The sequence below is a fragment of the Apium graveolens genome, chromosome 2, assembly GCF_009905375.1.
Source record: "Apium graveolens cultivar Ventura chromosome 2, ASM990537v1, whole genome shotgun sequence".
NCBI classification, from domain to species: Eukaryota; Viridiplantae; Streptophyta; class Magnoliopsida; order Apiales; family Apiaceae; genus Apium; species Apium graveolens.
In genome coordinates, this window is record NC_133648.1 from 109,260,404 (window position 1) to 109,275,822 (window position 15,419).

Consider the following 15,419-nt stretch of genomic DNA (forward strand, 5'->3'; position numbering starts at 1 on the left):
TCTCTGTGGTTACTTCTAAGGTATCATTCCTTGATCCTTAAGCATTCTGAAACTTTGTGGATTATTCCTAAGGCCCGGTCCTAGTATTCTGAAACTTATAACTTACTATGAGTCTATCAAACCAATAGGTTCTGACCAAAGTCATAGAACCAAACACTCCTCAAATAGAATTTATCTAAAGCTTTTGCTCTGATACATGAAAACCACATGATCGGTTGCATTCTGAACCTTGATAACTGGAGTTGAGTTGAGTGAGGGAGATAGTGCCAAACAGCACCACATAAGGAAGGAAAGGTAAACCCTATAGCTCTGTCTCTCATAAAGTAGTGGAGTATTCAAATCCTGAGACAACTGTAAAGCCTATTTATATTCTCTCAAAAGAATATAAAGCTGAAAAAGGCACTGAAACTGTTACTAGAAGCATTCTCTCAACAGATTGTATTTCTATTGAAAATTCGCCTGTCAGCCAGGGCATCTGAATGAGAGTCACTACCTTACCTCAAATATTTCAATGCACGTGTGATTTTCACACACAAGGAAGGTTTTGACGGAGCAAGTTTATCAAACCATCTCAAGGTCACTGATAGAACTTGAGATTTAATTTTAATTAAATTTAAGATCCATATGGATTCTAACTCTGATAAGATTCTGGTACTCTGGTGTATCCTAAGACTATTATCTCTTATTCATGTCTAAGTGACATAAGAAGAAACCTTTGATCCCTAATGGCATATCATTGATCACTGGTTATCTTCCCAGAATTCAAATCTGGATATGATTTTGACTAAGTCAAAATAGAAACTTGTAAATAAGGACTCAGATATCAATTGACGAGTTTATAAGGTATGCTTCTTCATAGAAGTTGAGGGATATCAGGAATTCTGCCACTTTATAGAATCCTAATTTCCCCTCTCCAAAGGAATATTTCTGAATCTCTTGACTGAGAGTTTTCATCCTTGAAGATGGAAGGTAACTTTTCTATGAAAAGGATTTTCTTGCAGGTACATTCATTGTTGGACTTCTGGAGCTCTGAGTGGAGTGAAACACTTGTGAGGATGAGTTCAAACACTTGAGTATAGAGTGGAGTGGAACACACTATGAGGACACTAACAGAAATCACACACTTGCACTGTGAGGAAATTTGTAGCACCTGTTCTTATTCTAGCTTAGTTTTGTTTGTAATATTCTCAAGAATGTTGTGATGATCTGGGGTTGAGGACTTTTTCTATATGAGGTTCTCTCCTGGTTCTGGTTATGGAATTCTGTTTCTTGGGAGATATTAGGAAGCTGGAAGGAAATTTTGGTGATATAAGGGTAGTTCTTTTCTTGAGTTGAGAATCCTGGAACTTCTTTTCTCTCTGAATTGTACTTGGTGGGAGATTTAGTTTCTGTAGTCTACATTTGAAGGATTACTCAACTAAGGGGGAGAATAAATATAGCATAACATAAAAACATTTTTCCCAGTATTGGACAAAGGGGGAGAAATATGGAACAAAAACTGGTGGATATCCTTATTCAACTAAGGGGGAGCAACCTTCTTCAACTTAGAAGAAGACTGGATAGGTCACCTAAGATATTTTTCCTGCCTACTCATGTTGATTATCTAAGGGGGAGAAATATGGAGATTTGAAGACGTATCTTTTGCATTTCTACTAAAGGGAGAGAAGATGTTGTTCTTTGCTGGAGCTGAATGAGTATGAGTGTAGAAGATATAAGATAGTATTATTTCCAAGTCCAGGACATTAATGTTGAAAGCTGATTGAAGATTTTTGGTTATGGTTAGTTGAGTTATCCTCCAAATTGATACTTCTCTAGTATAAATTTGACTGTCATGTTTAACAGCCAAATAGGGGGAGATTGTTGGATATAGAAGGAGTTGAAGATTAAAGATAGATTCATCTATGATAACAATGCAGAGGATGATAACTCAACATAGACAGGACTTGCAACTAATTCTATATCCATTGAAACCAGTACGAAGATAGAAGACTTGTCATATACACAATGATCTGGAAAGCTACAGTGAAGAAGTCGTCAACAGAAGTACGAAGGAAGTTCATTAATATGTTCATTCATCGAAGGAATAAGGTTGAAGATATTCGAAGTAGCAATCTGGATTGGTGTGAAGGTCATAAGGGTTTCAGTGAAGCTGATTTGATATAGTAGAAGACTTGACAGTGAATTGTATAGATTATAGTATGAAGGCCTGAGAGTGGAACTAGTCGTCTTTGAACCAGACCATTGCACTAGGCGTCAGTGATCCGTGAAAAGAAACTAAGTACTATCATTCGAAAGACTGTCAAGTAGATTCGTATTCAAGAAAACTGCTCGAAAATTGAAGACGGAGCTCAGAAGACAGGAAGTCATGAAGTGGTATGACTCAGGGATTGCATAGATCAAGTTTGAGAATGTATAAGAAGTCAAGTACAAGTTCAAAAGGGATTCAAGTCAACATTCCAGGAGTTGTTGGTCAAGAAAATAGCATGTATAAATATTTGGCTAAGTAAGGAACACTCTAGGAGTAAAATTCGACTACTAGAAGTCAAATGTGGTCCACTAGTCGATTTCTATAGCTACTAGTCGAATTGTGCAAATCAGAAATATTTCTAAGGCAAGATTCAAGCAAAAATCGACTACCATATTCTTTTAGCAATTTTAGCATCCTAAAAATCGACTAGTAGCTATGTTTTAATCTAAGTCAAATCCCTACCTTGCAATGAAAATCGACTTCTGCACTATTCAACTTCTAGAAAATTGACTTGTGGAGTAACTTGAAAGCTATTAGTCGATTTCCTCGAGTAAAAATCGACTAGTAGAGTGTTTGAGTAGAAATTCTAGTCAACTCTCCTCTTGGAACATGATTCGACTTCCAGTAATTCAAGGCAACTCTAATTCGACTTGTGGATTTCGACTACTGCACATGTTCAGATCTATTTACTTGAATGAGAGCTTGCCACATCTCCCAGTCAATTCATCTATCTATATCTATCAGTTCAACAGTGAATTGAATAATCAATCACAATCAGAAACAGTAGCGTTGCTCTCGCTCTTTGGAGATTCGTTCTATTAAATCATCAATTTGCGAAGTGAAGTGCTGCTGAATTTTATACAGAATTCTAGTCTTATATAGGAACACTCAAAAGCATTAAAGCCTTGTATTGATAGCTTGTATCTGATAGGTTATATTACTTTTTAGAGTGATAGCAATACACACATTTGATAAGTTATCTTTTGTAGTGTGTAGAGTTATTGTTGCTTTGTTTATGTTTGTAACAAAGTTTTTAAGCAACCCACTCGGAGATTTTTCTTATTAATATAAGATCAATCCCCCGAAGCTCTTGTGTTTGTGTTTGTTTTTCATAGTATCTTTATCCGCTGTGAATTTATTTGAAAAACGAATGATAATACATTCAAACCCCCCCTCTGTATTAACCTAGTGGACCTAACACTTCGAGACCTAACAAGTTAGGAGCTAACAATTGGTAATAATTGGTGATCTCACAGTCGGGAGGTATAAGGAGTTGGGAATATTGGTTAACATGATGATCAACTATGAAGCCATTTCTACAGAATTTAAAGGGACATGGTTGATCAGACTATGACTTGTTATTTCTTTTCCAACCAAGTAAAATATGAGAACTCCTTCAGACAACAGCATACATTTCTTCTCTTAGGGGGAGATAAAAGCTTAAATAATAGTTTGGAGGATTCCTCAATTAAGGGGGAGAAATAGCAGGTAGGAGGAAAAAGGTAAAGCACATGTACACCACACTAAACCATTATTGTTTAAAACTACGGATCCTATTGTACGGGAGATGTGGTAAACACGAAGGTGATTTCCTAGTAATCAGAAGAAGTGGTTTGGTTCATCACTATTCTTCATAAGGGGAGAAGTTGTTTTCCAAAAGGGGAGTACCATTAGTTTTTTATTTGCGCATCCTATTATACGGGAGAGGTGGTAACCGAAGGTGATCTCCTTTAAGCAGTTGATTCTCATAGGGGAGAAGCAAGAGAGATATGCGCTTCTCAACAGGAAATGTGGTTCTACAAAAGAAGCTGCTGATGATTACTTCAAGACTGAGAAGTATTATCTGGCAGAGATTTGAAGAACCAAGGAAATGAAGATGAAACTACTTGAAGATCAGTTCAGTGCTAGAGGAACAAGCATCTTTCATTTCAGTTACACAAGAAATCTTGAAATGCGAAATTTGATCCAAAAAATCAGTAGCATTATTTACAAGTCCTGATACTTTACTTTTTCTAGTTGTTAGTTGAGTTATCCTCTCTATTTAATTTGTTTGTTAGGTTTAACAATCAAATAGGGGGAGATTTTTGGTAAGACCGTGTAGTTGTATGAACAGTTACGTGATAACTCAACATGAGAACAACACTAGAACAGGACAGGTTGATAATACTACATCTACACAAGAAATCAGAAGAAATGAAGACAAGGCAAATACAAGGAATCAAAAGATTAGAAGAAAGCTTGAAGTCTGTTTACAGGTCACTGAAAGAAGCTCATTAATATGTTCATGCCTCAGTGAAGAATAAAGCTTAAAGACTTTCAAGGTTTCAGAAATGTTGAAGATTCAGTGTATAAGTGCTACTAGAAGATTTCAGTGTGTTGGCATTGATTGAAGATAGACAGTGTATGAAGCATAGGAATCTGAAGAATTGAAGACAGGGTATAGACAGAGGTTAAAGAAGATAGCTACAGTATTGAAGTTATACTCACTGACAGGAGTTCATTTATATGTTCAAGCGTCGGTGAAGAACAGTGAATAAACTATTCAAGATTGTAGTAGCAATGAAGACATTGTCTAAAGTACCAGAAAGGATTTCAGTGAAAGTACAGCTGTTTATTGACAGTCAGTGTTTGAAGCGATAAAGTTGTTGCAAGCTTAACAATTAAATCAAGGCTATAATACAAAGACCTGAATCGGGGTTAGTCGTCTATGAACCAGACCGGTTGCACTAGGCGTCAATAGCTCGTGAAAGAAATCTGGGTATTATTTATAGAAGAATTGTTAAGTTGAGGAATGTACTTGGATTGAACGTTTATCTTTTAAAGTACGAGAAGAGATGTGCGGGGTATACAGCTAAGCGGCTCGAGGGACTAGCGAAGCTCAAAGTTTAATTGTTAATTAAATAAATTTATTTAATGGACTTTAATAAAATTTATTTAATAAACTTAAAATAATTTATTTTATAAACTTTAAATAAGTTTATTTTATAAATCTAAATCAGTTTATTTATATAAGTTATATTTAAGTTTATTTTATAAATTAATTTAGTTACAATTTAAACTTAATGAAGAAAGAAGAGAAAACAAAAAGAAAACAAAAAGAAAAAAAAGAAAAAGAAAAAAAGAAAAGAAAAGAAAAAAAGAAAAAAAGAAAAGAAAAAACAAATAAACAAAATAAAAAGTAACAGGCAACCTTCAAGGTCGCAGGTTAACTTAGTTTGTTTTGTTTTGTGTTGATGGTCGTAAGTTAGTTAATAAAGAAAGAAATCCATCTAGTCGCAAGTTATGGAATAAAAGAAAGAAATCAAAGTCCAAGTCGCCAGTTGAGTATTTGTAGTCGCAGGTTGCAAACTCTAGTCACATGTTACAATTTGTACTTGATCCAAACTCTCTCCTCAGCCACATATTTATTGGATATAAGACTACACAAACAGCAGATCAGATTGAGGAATTAAGATTTGTTCTGTTCATCTTCTCTCCCAAAGAGCTGGTGAAAATAGAAGCAAAGATTTTCAAAGGAGATCAAGCACATTGATTATCCGTTTAACTTCTCACCGGAGTAAAGTTATAATGCCCGATTTAACTCTTGTATATTCTTAAGGGCATTATAATCGTTACCCGGTAATAAAATCCTTAGACAAATAAAAGCTAGAACATTGCATAGGATTTAATTTGTTGATTTTTGTAGAAACTAGGAACTTCGTTGTTCTTAGATTGTAGTTGGTAAATTTATTTACCGGAATGTAGCAACACCCCTCGAGGATTTATATACAAATATATATTTCCCCGAATATCTTGTGTTCCTCATTTTATTGTTCCAAACACTATTCCTCTCAAGAACACGAAACCAATAACCGAGCACTGTAGCAAAAGTTAATTTTTGGGGGAACCAATTTCTGGATCGTTTATATATCACAGAACCCTAAAGAGGGAAGGCGCATTAAAATACATATTCATATCGATTAATATTTGCATGTAGTAAGCAGTAGACAAAAACGAATTCATTATTTTAAATGAAATCATCCCTATAACCTCATACTAATTAAACATCATAATCTTAGAGAACATTATTTTATAATACTATCATACACAATCAGAATTTTTACCTCTTACAATAGCTTTCTGGTCACCGGAAGTCTCAACTCACCCTTGCCCTATTATCCTCAACGCTCTCCAAGCTCCTTTGGATATTCTTGGCTGGATGCAGGAGTCCTCACACGGTCTCTTCCATATTGCTATTTCCCAAGGTATTATTTTCCTGATTGTATATGATACATATAAAATAATCTTTTCTATTATTATGATGTATTCTTAGTAGAGTTTATAGAGAGTGAAGAAGTTTAGCCAGACATATTCAAAGAGAGAATTGAACTTCAGAAAATTTTTTGATATCCTTTACATTTTATGTATGGACTTATTTATAGTAGTCTTTCTATATGGTTACAGATTACCGGGATAACCGGTTTCTTTTACATAATTACTAATAATTCTCTTTTGCAGGTTTTTTCCACGAATCTTTAATTTTCTTTGTCTGCCATTTCTTTGTCTGCCATTTCTTCTTTTATCGTCTCTTCATATTTTCTTCATCTTTATCTTCTGTGTCTGCCATGATATCTTGCAGGATCTGTCATCTTTTCCAGGGAATCTGCTTTTCCTTTTCTTCTTTTTCCATTTTTATCATTTTGCCTTGATATTTTGTTGTTGAAAGGAATCTTTTATCTTCTGATAATATAGCTCTTTCATATTTTTTGGTTTTCACCATTCAATTTACAGTGTTTTGGTGTATCACACCATTTTTGTATCATGCAAAGGGATCAGAATTCCCTTTATCATTATCTTTTAGACTGATAATAGGTCTCTTTCTAGGACCTGTTATTCTTTGATAATATTCAGTAGTATGTTTTGCATGATTATATTTCAGGTTTTCTATTTTATCAAGCATTATCTCTAATGTCATAGTACCTGAATTTTGTATAGTATTATCATAATATAAGGTTATTATGCTTTCGGTGAAACCTCCACCATGGCTTTCAGAAATGATTATAACTTTCCGAGCTCGTAGTATATCTTGTATTTTGGACCTGAGGGTAGCTAGACCAATGGCTCGTTTTTTACATAACCATTCTTGGAATTTGTTAATATCACAGGGATTTGGCAATTTCAAGCTTTTGGTTTCTCCCACAATATCTGCCATATTCCTTCCTAATTTGAATGTTGGCATATTACTATGGGTTTTCCAACCAGATCAGTTGATGCATCAAAAACTTGTATTCCGTATGAGCCTGCTCCCATTTCCCGTACCATAGCTTCCATGGATTTGACAATTATACTTGGTAGTTTTGATATACAATACATGGTTTCATTTGTTAAGATCTTGTCAACAAAACCCTGTATAAACAGGTTATAGACTATGTCAGGTTTTGCATTTTCACAACAAATATATCTGCGATATTTTGTAGATTTTGTCAGTCTGCAAACATCAGGGTTAGATTTATAATCATAATATTTCATCATTTGCTCATATGTTTTCACTATCTCAGGTGAGTGTTTCAGCCTATCACTCATTGATAAATTTGACAGAGTAGTTGATATGTTGGTTGAAGGTGATGGCATGGTTGCAAGCTTTGATGAAAATGTCATAGGTTTTATTGTAGGGATTGCAACTGAAGCTTGTAGAGTTGTTTTGTCTTTTATAGCTTCCATAATTTGTTTCAGAAAATGTTGGTTCTCCTGAACCAGGGTTTCTATCTCCTTTTGGAGTTTGGTGATTTTTTCATTATTGGTTGATATATGAGAAGTGACATCAGTGATATATTTCTCAAAATTTTCCATATCCTGCTAAGAACAACAAACAATTAAATTTTCCCTTTACAAAAACAAAATGCATGACATTCAATGGCATTTAATTTTCTAATAATTGATATTAATAAATCATCAATATACCTTCTATTAGGAGTGAAATAATAACCAATGTGTTTTTCTATTACTAGAAATCCTTTATATGCTTCTTCTAGTTTTTCTGTATTATTTTCATCTAATCCTTCGAGAGCAAAATTTTTTATGAATTCTACAGCTTCTAAAGTAGTAGTCCATATTATTAAAGATCCCGATATTATTTTCCATGGTTGAGCTTGTCTGCTAGTATATTCTATTTTCATTGTTTGTTTTCTCTACTAAGATAGTCAGCTAACACATTTTTTGTTCCTGATATATTTTTTATTACAAAATCATAACAACAGAAAAAAGATTGCCATTTTCTTCTTTTATTTAATTCTGGTAATAATTCTATTTTATTAGTAATAAAGGCTTTTACTTGAGTATTATCTGTTCTTACTACAAATTTAACAGGCAATAAATGATAATGAAACTTCTTAATCCCATATTTTACAGCTAATAGTTCTTTTTCATTTATGTGGTAGTTTGATTCATTAGGTTTCCAAGTTCCTCCTGCATATCCACATATATGTGGCTTTTCTTTATCTATGTCATCCTTCTCATATGCTATTAGGACTGCTCCCCATCCTATATCGCTAGCATCAGTATATAATTCTAAATGATCTGTTTCTATGGGTATTCTATGTTTTGGTAAATCTTTCACCTTTTCCTTAAGAATTTTTATACAATTTTCATGTTCTTTTGTCCATTCAAAAGGTTTATTTTTTGTTAGTTCCTGTAATGGTTTTCTTAATTTAGGTAAGTCTTTAATATGATCTGAGGCATAATTTACTATTCCTAAAAACTGTTGTACCTCTTTTTTGTTTTCTAATTTATCCTTAAAATTTACAATCTTTGTTACTATATGATCTTGTAATTGTATACCTTCTTTATCTATTTTGTATCCTAAATATTCTATCTTATTCTTAAAGATTTCAGATTTCTTTTCAGACAATAATATTCCATGCTGGTTTATTGTTTTTATAAATTGCTCTAAATGTTTTATATGCTCTTCTAGAGTTTCACTATATATTAATATATCGTCTACATAGACTATGCAGAAATCTTTTAATTTTCTAAAGATTTGGTCCATTCTTCTTTGAAATATTTGTGGCGCATTTTTTAATCCAAAGGGTAATACTATCCATTCATAATGTCCTTGCGGAGCACTAAAGGCTGTTAAAGGTCTTGATTCTTTGGTTAATTTTATTTGCCAAAATCCACTTTTACAATCGAATTTACTAAACCATTTCTTATTTCCTAGTCTATTTATAAGATTTCTTTTATATGGTAAGAAATATCCATCAAATATAGTTTTCTTATTTAATTCTCTATAGTCTATTACCATACGGGCTTTTCCCCTTTTCTGTTCATTATGTTTTCTTACAAGGAAAGTCGGACTGCTATGTGGACTTTTACTTTCTTGTATTAATTTTAGTTTTAATAATTCATTGGTTTGATTATCAAATTCTTTTTGGTCTGAAGGGCTATACCTTATAGGTTTAGATCTTATTATATCATTAGGGTTTAATAATTTTATTTCAGCATATATCTTTTCCTTATCCCATAAACTCATAGGATTTTCTCCGAAGTTGGATTTTAATAAATTATTATATTTTTCAGTTAATTCTTGTAGATTATTATTTCTTTCTATTCTTAGATTGTTTATTCTTATAGTATTTATAGTACTTATTGGCATAATTCTTTTTAATACTATCCACTTATTACACGGAGTTTGTAATGATAGGGTATTTGAAGTTACTATATGTGTTTTAAAATAATCTAAGAAGTTATTTCCTAATAATATAGATTGCTTCATCTTATTCTGATATACAATAGGTAGACTGAATAATGTTTTATTTAGCTTTATTCTCATGTTCTTTGCTATTACATCTAATTCCTTCTTTTGTTCATTAAATCCTGATACCCTAGTTCTATGTGCATTAGATTTTTCCCATCTATATGAAGCTAAAACTTCCTTTTTTACTAGACATAGATCTATCTATAAATATTTTTTATTTTAGGAATTTATATTTTTTATATTCTACATCTGCTTCTATGTATATTGCTACCATTCCTCCCAATTGCTTTCACTAGATGATTCATAATTTATAAAGTTTATTTCATTATCCGTTTCACTAATATAAAACTCTTCATATGCATACCATCTATTGTCATCTTCTTTAATTTGTTCTATTTCCATTATAAATTGTGATGTATTTATATATTTTACTTTCTTTTCTTTCAGTTTAGGACATTTATTAGCATAATGTCCTTTTTCATTACAATTCCAACATTTACATTCACTTATATCTTTCTTTTTAAAAGGTTTTCTTCTAAACTTTCTCTTATTTTTATATCTTCTCCTATTTTCTGGTGTATTTCTAAATTTCCTAAATCTTTTTCTCTTATATCTGTTATATTTATAGGGATAATTATTTCTATTTTGTTTGCTTCTGTACTTATCATATGATTTTTTCTTATTATACCTCTTCTTATAGTTCCTATAGGGTTTTTTATCTTCACATCCAAATACTAGTCTTCTTTCAGTGAATCCGCATATTTCTCTTAATCCTAGTTTTTTATCCTTTTTAACCTTCTGTTGTACCCTATATTCTTCACATTTTCTCATTAGATATCCTCTTAGTACTCTTATTCTTTCACCCAGAGTGTTCTCACGGGGTTCTAACTTATTATATTCCTTAGTTATCTCAGTATTATAAGGTTCTGGTAAATGATCATAATATAATTGTTGGTATATATGTCCTTCTTCGGGTAAGAATCTAGCTTCATAAAAGAATTTAGTAAAACTTATAGTATATTCTGGTAATTTGTTAATTTTACAGCATTTCATGTTATTTAGATTCATTATTATTTCTATTTTTCTTTCTATTAGAACTTGGTCTCTAGCTACTATCCAAGGTTCTCCTAAGAATTCTCTTTTTAATATCATATCAAATATTTGTAACATTGATTTCCAATCCGTTGCATACCTTAGTACTTCAGTTTTTAACTGATATTCTATGGATTCTATCCAATATGCTACCTTTCCAATTAACGTTTTTGAGATCAAGTTATAAGTATATTCTAACTCATCTGTATGAGTGGAATTCATTAATGCTATATACATTCCTAAATTCCAATCAGTTATTCTCCTGCTAATTTCTTGTTCTTCATATACATTATCTAAGTCTAAAAAGTATCCATTTAAGTTTACGCCTTGTGACATTGATCCTATGAATTCTTTAAATTCATTATGTTGTCCTATTGGTATGTGTTTTGGTATCGTGTTCCTATATCTTGTTATAACTTCCATATTATGGTCGGTTACTTCTTCTTCTGGATAGTTATCCATCTCCTCATTTTTTATTCCTTCAGTTTCTATATCAGTATAATTATTTTTATCTTCTTGGTCACTATTCAATTCTTGTTTTATTACTGCATTTACATTTTTCATTCTTTCTAAAGCTTCTATTATATTTTTATTTTCTATTTCCATTTCAGAATTTTCCTCATAACTACTGTTATATTCTTCTATTATATTCACCGTTTTTCCTAAATTATCTTGTTCCGATTCACTAGTGCTTGTATTATTATTTGTAGATACAGTACTAGAAACTTCACTTGTATCCTTTTTTTTGTCTTTTAACTTATTTAATTGCCTTTTCAATATTTCTATTTCTTTTTTATTTTCTTCTGTTTTTTCATTTAATTCCTTTTTTGTTTGTCTTAAATCTCTTTTTACCTCTTTTAGTTCCTTTTTAGTTTCTTTATATTTATTTTTATATTTTTTATATTTTTCTAACCATTCTTCATTAGTATTTAATCGTAGTTTTTTATTCTCTGTCCTTATTTCTTCTACTTCCTTTTGTTGTTCTAATTTTGACTTTAAATATTCTATCACAGTTGTATCAATCTTAAACTCAGCTTTGTTTTCACTAGTTGTTTCCTTTTTTAATGGTTCATACTTATATTTTTCTCTTTCTAAAATTTCTTTTCCATGATTCTTTAAAAATGTTATCACGTTATATTCTTTTTGTTCTTTAGTTTCCATTAGAACTTTCCTTTTTTACTAAGTTGTCCCAAATTATCTAATACCTTTCCTATTGGTTCAGATATATTAGGTTTCATTTTACTTATATCTATCATCATTGGCTCATTAACTCTTCTCCATGCATTTATGGCTTTTAGTTCTGGCTTATTTGTAATTTCTTTTTCTGGTATAATTTTTTGTTTTCCTTCTTCTAATTTTATTAACTTGTCTAGTATCATTTTTAAAGTAGGTATTTCAGAATTATTCCATAAGCTTGTTAATTCTTCTCTTATTATTTTGTCTCAAATTTTCTTGATTATCTTGTTTTTCTACCAATCTCATTATTGCATTTAGTTTTTCCTTAACTATTATTTCTTCCCATAAATTTTTTATAAATTCTGAGTCTGACATTTTATTATTTGGTGATTCGCTTCTTCCAACCATTTCCAACATCTATCCAATATTTACTAGTATTTTTACTCTGTTCTTCTAATTTCTTAATATCATTTTCTAACTTTGTTTGTCTTTCCTTATATTCTAAGTATTTTATTTGTGAATCTATTTCGCTTTCTAACATACTCTGTATTTTCTTTAACTTTTCTTTCTTATTCTTTAATTTTCCTTGTATATTCATAGTTTTTCTATAAATCTTCCTTTTCCTTGATCTACTATCTTTATTCCATTATTATTAATTTTATAATTTATCATTTTTAAGAAATCGCTTCCTAATAATAATTCACTCGAACTATCATATTCTATTACTCCTATATTTATATTGTATTCCAAGTCTAATATTTTAAACTTTAAATTAGTACATTTAGTAATAAATATTTCTCTATCATTTTCTGCATATCTGTAAGTCTGAGGTTCTATCCATTTACAATTTTCTTCATTTACCTTGCTTATATGAATAAAACTTTTGGTAGCTCCGGTATTAATTTCTGCTATACAGTCTCTTGTTATTGTTTCGTCAAATATTATTATTTTTATTTTCAAACTATCAGTATCTATTTTTATTAAATCTATCTTTCTACTCGTCATACTCATTGATCTAATTAATCTTATAGGATTTTGTTCTTTTCTAAAACTTAATCTAGATCCTTCTAATATTGGTTTAATTCTTTGCCTTGGAATCATTTGTCTATTACTAAAATCTATTGTAATTTCTTCTGGGATTGTTATTTGAGATTCTTCTTTATGTTCAATTTTTTCTAATATATCATTATATAACTTTGGTACTATTATTCCTAATTCCGTTTGTTTCTTTACGTGATGGTTTCCAGTCATAGCATAAACCATTTTGGTTTCTATACTAATAACTTTACTTCCTTTTTGCATTTTTATTCCATCTAACTTATAGTATAATGTTAAAGATCTTTCTTTATTTTCATCCCTTAGTGATATACTGAAATCGGGTTGTATTATAAATTTTAATTTCTGATATATCAAGTTTCCTTTTATTACCGCTATTAATGAATCTTGTATATTTCCTATTATTCTATCATCCAATACATATATCTGTATAGGAGTATCGATATTTTTCTGAAAATATGCTTTTATTGTAAATTCTATTGCTCCAAAATATATTTTTTAGTTTATTTGCTTCCTTTTGTTTTAATTTGGATAATTCTCTTTTTATTAATCCATCTGTTATTAAATTTATTCTTGTTTTTCCATTTATTGTATCTATATCTATTACATTCTCATGTTTTTGGGCTATATACCTAACTTCCTTATTTCTTTCAAAATATGATGTCTTGAATATCTTTTTTATTGTTAATTCTTCTGTTTCACTTTGAATTTGATTATATATATCTGGTTTAAAACTTAGGGTTTGTGATGTTCCTCCTTCGTATTCATCCATTTGATAATATATATCTTGTTTTTCACTTATTTCTTCTAATGACATTTTATCCATCTATATTTTATCCAGTTATATTATTTGTTAAAATTATTCTTTTAAGTCCTTGTATTCTTAGTTTATCATTTCTAAATGTTATTATCATATTTCCAAGTTGTTGGTAAATTCTCATAATTTCTTCGTTATTCTCTCTTATCCATGTTATTTTATTTTTTCTTTCTAGTAATTTTTCCAGATCTATTTCTAATTTTTCTTGATTTTTTATTAATTGCTTTAGTTTTCTATTATTTCTAGTTATTGCATTTGGATCTGTCCAATTCATTTTTTAATTTTTTGTCTTAAATCGTCTATTAGTCTATATTGTTCAGTTAATACTTCTTTTAAATCTTTTATTTCGATTTCTAAATTAGTTTCTTTAATAAATTTTTCTCGTTTTAATAAAAACTTTTCTTCCTCTAGTCTCCTAATTTTTTCATCTCTTTCTTCCAACATTGTTTATAATATAGCTATAATATCTAATTTTTCATTTATTATTTGCATGCTTATTTTACAACTTTCAATATGTTGATTTATTAGCCTATTATATGTTGGTTCTTTATCAGCTATATACTGAATTGATCGTATCCTTAAATCTTCCATAAGTCAGATTAATTGTCTGTATAAAATTTTCTTACACATCTGTTGTGTTACTTTGTTTTCTACTATAAATAAAATTAATAGAGTTGCTATTATTTTAGATTTATATCTTTTATTCCTTTCTCTATTTATTCTTGTCGGAGGTCTCATTTAACCTTCAAATTTTATTTCATTTTTACTATTCATGTACCTTCTACTATTCATTAGTTACTATTCACGACTACTTTTGCTACAGTGTTTTACTGTTCATTTTCCGCCTATTACTGGCTCTGATACCAATTTTTGGGGGAACCAATTTCTGGATACAGCAACCGCCCGTCGAGGTAGACGCGGCGGTGCACGAGCTGCTGCTGGTAGACGAGCTAGAGTTCTGGTTGACGATGATCTTGTTGCTACGGACCTTGTAGATGATCATCTTCTATTATATACTGATTCTCATGATGTGCCCGAGTCATCTACTCATGCTCGTACTGATCTTATGGCTACATATCTTGGGGATGATCGGGATCTTCCTATACGTGATCATGTTGCTGATACTATTTATGTTCATGTGTCGGGATCATCTAGTCACGTCCAGCACGATCCTCAGATTCTGGATAGGTATGGATATGTTCCCCTTTTTTATCTTGGCTTGACTCCTACTCCCGAGCCTCATATTGAGCAGCCTCGTACCGATGACCCTTCCACTGAGCAGCCTCCTCCTCTACATC